This window comes from Panthera leo, chromosome B4 (assembly GCF_018350215.1).
Source record: "Panthera leo isolate Ple1 chromosome B4, P.leo_Ple1_pat1.1, whole genome shotgun sequence".
Lineage (NCBI taxonomy): Eukaryota > Metazoa > Chordata > Mammalia > Carnivora > Felidae > Panthera > Panthera leo.
In genome coordinates, this window is record NC_056685.1 from 97,085,736 (window position 1) to 97,094,691 (window position 8,956).

Consider the following 8,956-nt stretch of genomic DNA (forward strand, 5'->3'; position numbering starts at 1 on the left):
TCCCCAGAATTATGTTTGTTCCCCTAATTGGTTGTACATTTTTTATCCTGGTTACAAATGTGCTATGTATTTTTTTGGAATTCAATCAGCAGGGAGCCTTCAAGGTAGTTTCTTCAACTTATAAAAGTATTTCTTGTGAATATGGTAGGGGTCATCATGCATGGCGATGCTTTATCATGATGTCTACAATTTCAAAACAGCATTCCCTACTCTGTCTTCCTCTTTGATTATCTTTCTGCCTCCATGTAGAGATAGCCACTTTTAGAAAACAATGGAGCATGAAACAATTGAAATGTTATTGTATCTTTTAGTTTAAGTTTTCAAAAGTGCCAATCCTTTCGGAACGGGGGAGCAGAAGATAGGTAAAATCTTGTCAGGAGTGAATACTGGAATCATAGTTTTGACCTTGTGCCGAAAATATTTTAAAATCCCAATAGCAACTCATTTGAACCATATATACTCTCCCGTCAGGAAGAATTTGCTTGGGATCTCATGGCACATGAGTCTTTAGGAAAAGTTCTAGAAATGTTCAGAATGAAAAAAAAAGCATGTATGGTTTATTCATTTATTGTTATGCTCCAAAATGTCTGAGTGCTAGACTTCTCTTGCTTGGAAAAAAAATATTAAGAGAACAGAAATGTGTCAACCAGTGTCCTGTGGACTAGTTTTTGTTTTTATTTTTGTATTTAACTATCCTTAAACCCAGCCTTAGATAAACTTTGCAGCTCATTCACTTTTGTTCTTATCCGTGAGGTACTGGTTTCAAAATATATGCTTTTAAAAAGAGCTTCTCAAGTTATCAAGGACAACATGGAACTTCCAGACAAAATGCAGTAAGAGCAGATAAAAACAACCTTTACCTGAACTCTGCTTTCTGACTGACCCTGAAAAATAGGTTGTATTGTAATTCATGCAAAAGTTTTTCTTACAAGTTTTTTTCCTATTAAATCAAACAACAGGGACACCTATGTGGCTCAGTTGGTTCAGCATCTGACTCTTTTTTGGGCTCAGGTCATGATCTCACACTTCCTGAGTTTGAATCCTGAGTTGGGCTCTGAGCCCTTGGGCTCCTGTGCTGGCAGCTCAGAGCCTGCTTGAGATCCTCTCTCTCCCTCTCTCTCTACGTCTCCCCTAATTGCACTCTCTTAATAAATAAATAAATAAATAAATAAATAAATAAATAAATAACTTAAAAAAAACAAAACAAACAAACAAAGCTGTGATATCCAAACTCTAAACCTAAGTAAGTCTATTTGTTCTAGTAGCATAATGCAGGATCAGTCCTTGTAAATTCCATCTATTATTTCTCCATAGTAGTATACCAAAGAACCTAGTTATAAGATGGTATCTTTTATAAGATGGTTTTACAGAATCCTAAAACCTTGTGCAATAATACATATCTCTAAAATGTTATCAGTAGCATAAATTTTCCCATATAAAAAGTAATTCACTCTACAAATCTCAAATATGTATGTATATATATATATATATATATATATTTTTTTTTTTTTTTTTTTTTTAATTAGATTCATTTCTTCTCTACTTTTAGGAATCAAGAATGTAATACTATTAATGTAATGGAACTTTTTCATCTACATGTTTACATGAAAACATAAATGCCAACTATTATGCAATTTATTTCATTGTATAAATATTAATTTTTAATATAAAGTATTCATTATGAAGACTCACTTTTTCACAATAACTTACTAGATAATCATAAAAATTAAATTATGGTGGGAACTTTGACTTAGCATATTAAATAATAGTACTTTGAAATCTAATCATTTCAGCATTTGGTTTTGTCTGTAATTATTGTTAAACTCTCTGGTTCTCAAAGGTAAGATCTGGTAAACAAAATCAGAAACTTCACAGCTCCTACAGTCAGATATTGACTATCCTGGGTCAAGGAATACCAACAATCTCCAATACTCTTCGTGTTTTTTTTGTTTCTTTTTTTTTGTTTTGTTTTTGTTTTTGTTTTTGATTTTAGAGAGAGAGAGAGAGAGTGCAAGTAAGGGAGAGACAGACAGAGAGGGAGAGAGTCTTAAGGAGGCTCCATGCCTAGTGTGGGCCCCAAGGCAGGGCTTTGTCTCTCCACTGTGAGACTATGACCTTGACCTGAGCTGAAATCAAGAGTCCAATGCTTAACTGACTGAGCCACTGAGGCACCCCATCCAAGATTCTTTGCATTGACAGAGGGTAGAATTATTTTCTTTGTTTTCAATCCAAGTAATTCATCTTCACAAAGTACGTTACCTGGTTATTGACTATTTTAGGAAGAAAATAATTAAAAATCTTTATGTTGATTGTAAGTTCATCAGATAGAAGTGTTTTCAAAAGACTTCTGCAATGTTTAATTTTTTTTTTTTAGCCTTCAATGAAACAGGAAAATCTTTGTTACTCTAAAATTCAGCCTACAGGAATAATTCATATAATTTTGAAAAATTTGCATAGTTTTCTACCCATCAGCTTATCTTTCAAAGTGAGAGCTCAGCAGAAATAGGTCCTATTTTCAGGAACATACATAATGATTATAACAAGCTTTGATTGAATAATATATTTAAAACCCAGGAAAGTTTGGTCCTGAATGAACTCCTTTCAGTCTATTTTTTCTGAGAGTAAAGTTTCATTTTTCTGTAAAAAAAAAAAAAATCAACAACAACAAAAAACAAAACAAAACAAAACCAAAACAAACAACAACAACAACAACAAAAACCAGCATGTATTCTCAATCTCCAACTTCTGGTTCCAGACATAAATTCTGATATGTTAATAAATTTTACTGGAGCAAATACCTTAACCTACTCCTATTTCATTATAAAGTATGTGAAAGAGTTCTCATTTAATACCTTCTCTCTCTCAATGAGTTGATAACTGTCATGCAAGGAAAAGAGACCATTACTAAGCATTGCTGGATGAGTTTTTGTCAAGAATGTTTTGAAGTGGAAATAAATGAGTCCTGGGGTCTCCTTTTTTATAAAGTATCAGATGTGCAGCCAGGCATCACAGGTGTTCCACCTGTGTGTAGAGGTAGAACTTTTTTCCTCACATTAGACATTTGCTAAATAAAGAATATTTTCTCCACCTTAAGGATACCATTGGCCTGTTTTGTTCTCAAGTGAATACCCAAACTAATTTGTTCATGCCATCACTGTACACACAACCAAATACCAGGAGCTGCTAGTACTTACTTTAAGCATCCATTACTTTAAAATATATGAGGCAATATCAGAAGGTCTTTAGGAAAATATATTTTTCAAGAAATAAAAGGAATACCAAAACGATATTACAAATCATTAAATAATAATCCAATGGAAAGAAATGTTGAAAAACTGAATAGAAACCTCAGGTAAAATGATACCCAAATAACCCATAATCATTAATAAGTGTTTTAATCTACAAGTCACGGGAGACTCCACTATAAACAAACCAAAAATAGCTTAGCTTAAATTAAGGAGACTGTCACTTATAAGTTCTGATTAAAATGCAGATCAACTGGAACTGTTAACACATGTTAATAAAGGGAGTTCAAAATTATTTGGAACACCTGTTATTATCTATCAACTGTGAGCATATGCATACCCTCTGATATATACACCACAGAAATGTACACATACATGCTCCAAAGAACAAGAAATGTTAAGAATGTCTATGACACGATTATTTTAAATAGTTCCCAATTAAAAACAATCTATATGTCTGTTTCAGTTTGCTCAAACTACCATATTCCTATTTACTACCATAACAAAATAACATAGACTGGGTAGCTTAAACAAGAGAAATTTATCTTCTCAGAGTTATGGAGTGTGGACTGTTCAAGTCAAGGTTTAGACAGGCTTTGGTTTCTGGTGAGAGTTCTCTTCCTGGCTTGCAGATAATTCTCTTGTTGTGTCCTTATTTGACACAGAAAGAGAGAGACAGAGACAGAGACAGAGACAGAGACAGAGACAGAGAGAGGTTTCTTCCTCTTCTTTTTATTTAATTTTTAAAAGTAATCTCCACACTCAACATGGGACTCAAACTCACAACCCAAGATCAAGAGCTGGATGCCCTACTGACTAAGCCAGCCAGGCTCCCCTCTTCCTTTTTACATAGGTAACAGTCTTATCAGATTGGGGTCCCAGCCTTAATAACTTCATTTAACCTTAACTACCTCCTAAAGATCTTATCTCCAGAAACAGTTCTAGGAAGTTAAAGCTTGTTAAAGCCTCAACATATGAATTGGGGAGGGAGAGCACAATTAAGTCGACAGCATTCTATATGCTCATCAACATAAAACAAAACAAAACAAAGCAAACAACAACAAAAATCTTTATATAGTCATTCAAGGATTAACAGGTACCAGCAAAAATACAAAAATCAGCAAAGTAGCTACTGCTACATACAACAACATAGATTCATTCCATACATAAAAAAGAGCTAGGACAAAAGATGAAGACAAAAAAGAAAAATCATGAAGTAGAGTTCTATTTTATTTTTAAAGGCAAACATATTTATCCTAATACATGGTGTTAGAAGTCAGGAAAGTAATTACCTCAAGTAGGACAAAAGGACATATATTAGAAGGGAAATGTTAGGGAGCTACTGGTAATGTCCTAACTCTGGTGGTAGTTACACAGTTGTATTCATTTGTAATAATCAGGCTGTACACATCTGAATTATATACTTTTGTATAGGTGGAGTCTTTCAAGGAAAAATTTCTTTAATTTTTTAAAAGTCTTCATACAGCTTTACTTTTCATTTACTCTAAGATACAAAATAGTTTATGCACCATTATAACTTAAAAATTAGCAAGTTCCCTTCAATCATGTGTAATTCTTGGGTCCATTTATTTTGCAATTCAATAAAAAGTTCCTTGTTTTTCAAGATAAAGTGTGTCTCTTAGAGAATAATCCATATTTCTCAAGCCTGCCTTTTGATGATAGAAGACATACTTATAATTGAATAAATTGAAGATTATTCCTTCCCTTTATTATTCATTACTCCATGGGAAATAATTATAAACATTCTGGCATTCATATTAATTTTTTCTGATAAGGAAAGCTTCAGTGTACGTAGCTATTAACATATATCTTTGATATATTGTCAATATTAATATAATCATGAGGAAAATCAAGACAGTTACCTACTATAATAGCTGTAGATTAAAGTATTCTGACTAAAACCACACATTAACTTAGATCCCATTAGGTATGGTAGTGACGACTTTATATTACTTGTTTTTTAATGATGACATTTCAGATTACCTCAAATTTGGGGTGAGGGGTGAAATGATACTTTAATAGTTTGATTTAGCAAAGTAATACATACTTTCTCAACACAGACTTTTTTTTTAAGTTGATTTCTTTATTTTGAGAGAGTCAGAGAGAGTGTGAATGGGGGAGGAGCAGAGAGAGAGGGAGAGAGAGAATTCCTCCTTTCAACAAGGAGCCTGATGTGGGTTCAATTTCACAAATTGCAAGATCATGACCTGAGTTAAAATGAAAAGTTGGACACTTAATTGACTGAGCCATCCAGGTGCCCCAACACAATTTCCAACATAACAGGGAGGAAACAGAAGAAATAATATAAAACATTTAATCCCAAATCACATATTCTTTAAAGCCCAACCTTGGTTTTATATTTGAAACTGATTTTTTCCTGCCTCATCCTGTAACCTTTCTTTTGTTGTAAAACAACCTATTTCTGTGATGCCTTCCACCCATAGTAGTTTTCACATATTTGAACCTTGAGCTTTATCTTCTCTTTTATGATGATTTCATTTCTCTGATAATGTCTGTGCTAAAAAAATCTTTCTGGACATCTGGAATATTTGTGTTGCTGTTGAATTCTGCATTAATGAAGGCACAGTACAGACAACAATTCTATAAACACTCTTTAAGGTGAAGCTCTTTAAAGTGAAGTCATGAATTGATAGAAAGGCAGAGACTGATGTAAAAAACAAAATCATCCAGATCAAGGATTGGATTCCATATCTCTTCTCTTAATTTAATATTACCTGTGCTCTGAAGTGAAAATTGAGCAGCACTCCTTGTTATAATTCATCTATGGGATAAATATGTGACTTGTGGCTGCTTGGTTATATTTGTGAAGGAAGACTTTGTGGTTTTTGTCCATGACATTCTTCTACCTTGAAATATCCTATAACTGCCATTGAATATGTCTGGACATAATATAAAACCTAAGAAGTCAAGACAGTTGGAAAAAAGAGATGAACATGTAAGGAACCCAAGATGGTGACATAGGGAGATCCTCTATAGGAAGAACCTCTTCTCAGAAATACATCAAATCTATAGCTACATATGGATCGTCTCCTTTTGGGGAAAAAAATAACAAATAACAAACAAACAAAAACCCCTGAAACTAGAGGAACTACTCTCCACAATGAAGGATAAAAGGATGACATTGACATTGAAATGAGTCTTGGCACACCTTCAAGAATGGGGGCATTTCAAGAATAAGTCAGGTGTTGTAGACAAAGATTCAACAAGAGCCAGGGCAAGAATATATAATGAAGGGGGCACCTGAGTGGCTCAGTTGGTTAAGCATCTGACTTCAGCTCAGATCATGATCTCGCAGTTCATGAGTTTGAGCCCTGTGTTGGGCTCTGTGCTGTCAGCTGAGAGCCTGGAGCCTGCTTCAGATTCTGTGTCTCCCTCTCTCTCTCTGCCCCTCCCCCGCTTGTGCTCTGTCTCTCTGTGTCTCTCAAAAATAAATAAAAACTTCAAAAAAATTTTTTAAAAAAGAAGATACAATGGAGGAAAGAACAGTCTCTTCAATAACTGGTGCTGGGAAAACTGGACAGCTACATGCAAAAGAATAAAACTTACCACTATCTTGTACAAAATCAACTCAAAATGGTCTAATGATTTAAATGTAAGACATGAACCCCAAAAACTCCTAGGAAAAAAACACAGGCAGTTAGCTCCTCGACATCATTTTTAGCAGTGTTTTTTTGGATCTAAGTCTAAAGGCAAGGGAAACAAAAGCAAAAATTAACAAATAGGACTACACAAAACCAAAAAGCTGTGTGATGAAGGAAACCATCAACAAAATAAAAATGCAGCCCTCTGACTAGGAGAAGATATTAGTAAATCATATTTAAGGGGTTAATATTCAAAATATATAAAGAATGCATACAACTCAACAACAATAACAACAATAAGTAATCTGATTTAAAAAATGGACAGATGATCTGAGTAGACTTTTTTCCAAAGAAGACAGCCAAGCACATGAAAAGATACTCAACATTACAAATCATCAGGAAAAGACAAATCAAAAACACTGTAAGGTATCACCTCACACTTGTCAGAATGGATATTATAAAAAATACAGGAAATAACAAGTGTTGGCAAGGATGTGGAGAAAAGAGAACGCTTGTGCACTGTTGGTGGGGATGTACGTCAGTGCAGACACTAACTAGGTAAAACAGTAGGGAAGTTCCTCAGAAAATTAAAGATAGAACTACCATGTGATCCAGCAATTCCACTACTTGATACTTATATTATAAATATTAAGTGCTAATTTGAAAAAAATGCATGCACCCTTATGTTTATTGCAGCATTATGTAAAATGGCCATGTTATGGAAACAACCTGTGTCCATTGATGGGTGAATGGACAAAGAAGATGTGGCGTATGTATACAATAGAATACGACTCAGCCATAAATAAAGAATGAAAGCTAGCCATTTGCAACAACATGGTTGGACCTTGGGGATATCACGCTGAGTGAAATAAGTCAGATAAAGAAAGATAACTATCAAATGATTTCACTTATACGTGAGATCTAATTAGAGAACCAAAACAAGTAAACAAACAAAACAAAAGACAATCCAGACTCATAGATACAGGGAAAAGATTGGTGGCTGCCAGAGGGGAGGAGGGTAGTGGGCACAATGGGTGAAGGGGACTAAGAAGTATAAACTTGCAGTTATAAATAAATGTCATAGGGATATGATGTACAGCACTGGGAATATAGTCAATACTACTGCATTAACTTTGTAAGGTGACAGATGGTAACTAGATTTATAGTGGTGACTAGTTTGCAAGGTATGCAGTAAGTGTCAAATCGCTATGGTGTACACCTGAAGCCAATACAGTATTGTGTGCCAACATACCTTGGTACATAAAAAAGAGAGATGAACGTGCTATCTCAAAAGCAGTATTAAATATATACTTAAAAAATATTTCATCAGCATCTGTCACTGACTGTTTTATATAGTTCTCTGTAAGTACCAGAATATCTTACTACAGGTATAGATTTGACTTTTCTTTTTGGACAATTGAACACTACATTTTCACAGCAAGTGGACACCAAATTCTTTAACTCAGGTCTGTGTTTTGTAATGTGATACATGGGGAACATTTACTGTTCAATAGCCCTCAAAACTTTCACTTCCATTTGGATGGTAAGCCATCATGAAAAATATCTTTAAGGCCTGACATCAGTTCCAGAGTCCCCTGTGAAAATAGCATTCTCAGTTTTGTAGTAGAGATAGGGAACAGCATATTCCATGCAGGTAAGCAGGTGAAACAGATGGTTAGGAAAGTGACTCCTTACCTGAAGATCTAAAACACAGACATTAAAGTCCATGTTGTGAATTTGGGAGTTTTTAGAATAATCAAAAAAGAGATGAATTATGGATAAAAGAGGAAGCATGAATCAATGCTGAATCTTCATCAAACCTGAACTCAGTATTATCTTCTCCAATTGCACACGCATGACCCACGACTTCCTCTGTCCTTCCTGGAAAATCACCACTGCCTTCTTCCACCCTAGATAATGTGCACACTTCTTCACTCTGACCCAGGCCAGAAAGGAAAACCAAAGTGTTCTTTAGAGACACACCTCTTTCTCATCACTCATATTCACTTTGTCTCATCTACAATGTAATCATAGGAGCCATCATTCATATCTTCCTCATCTCTCTTTAGAATGATATGAATATATATA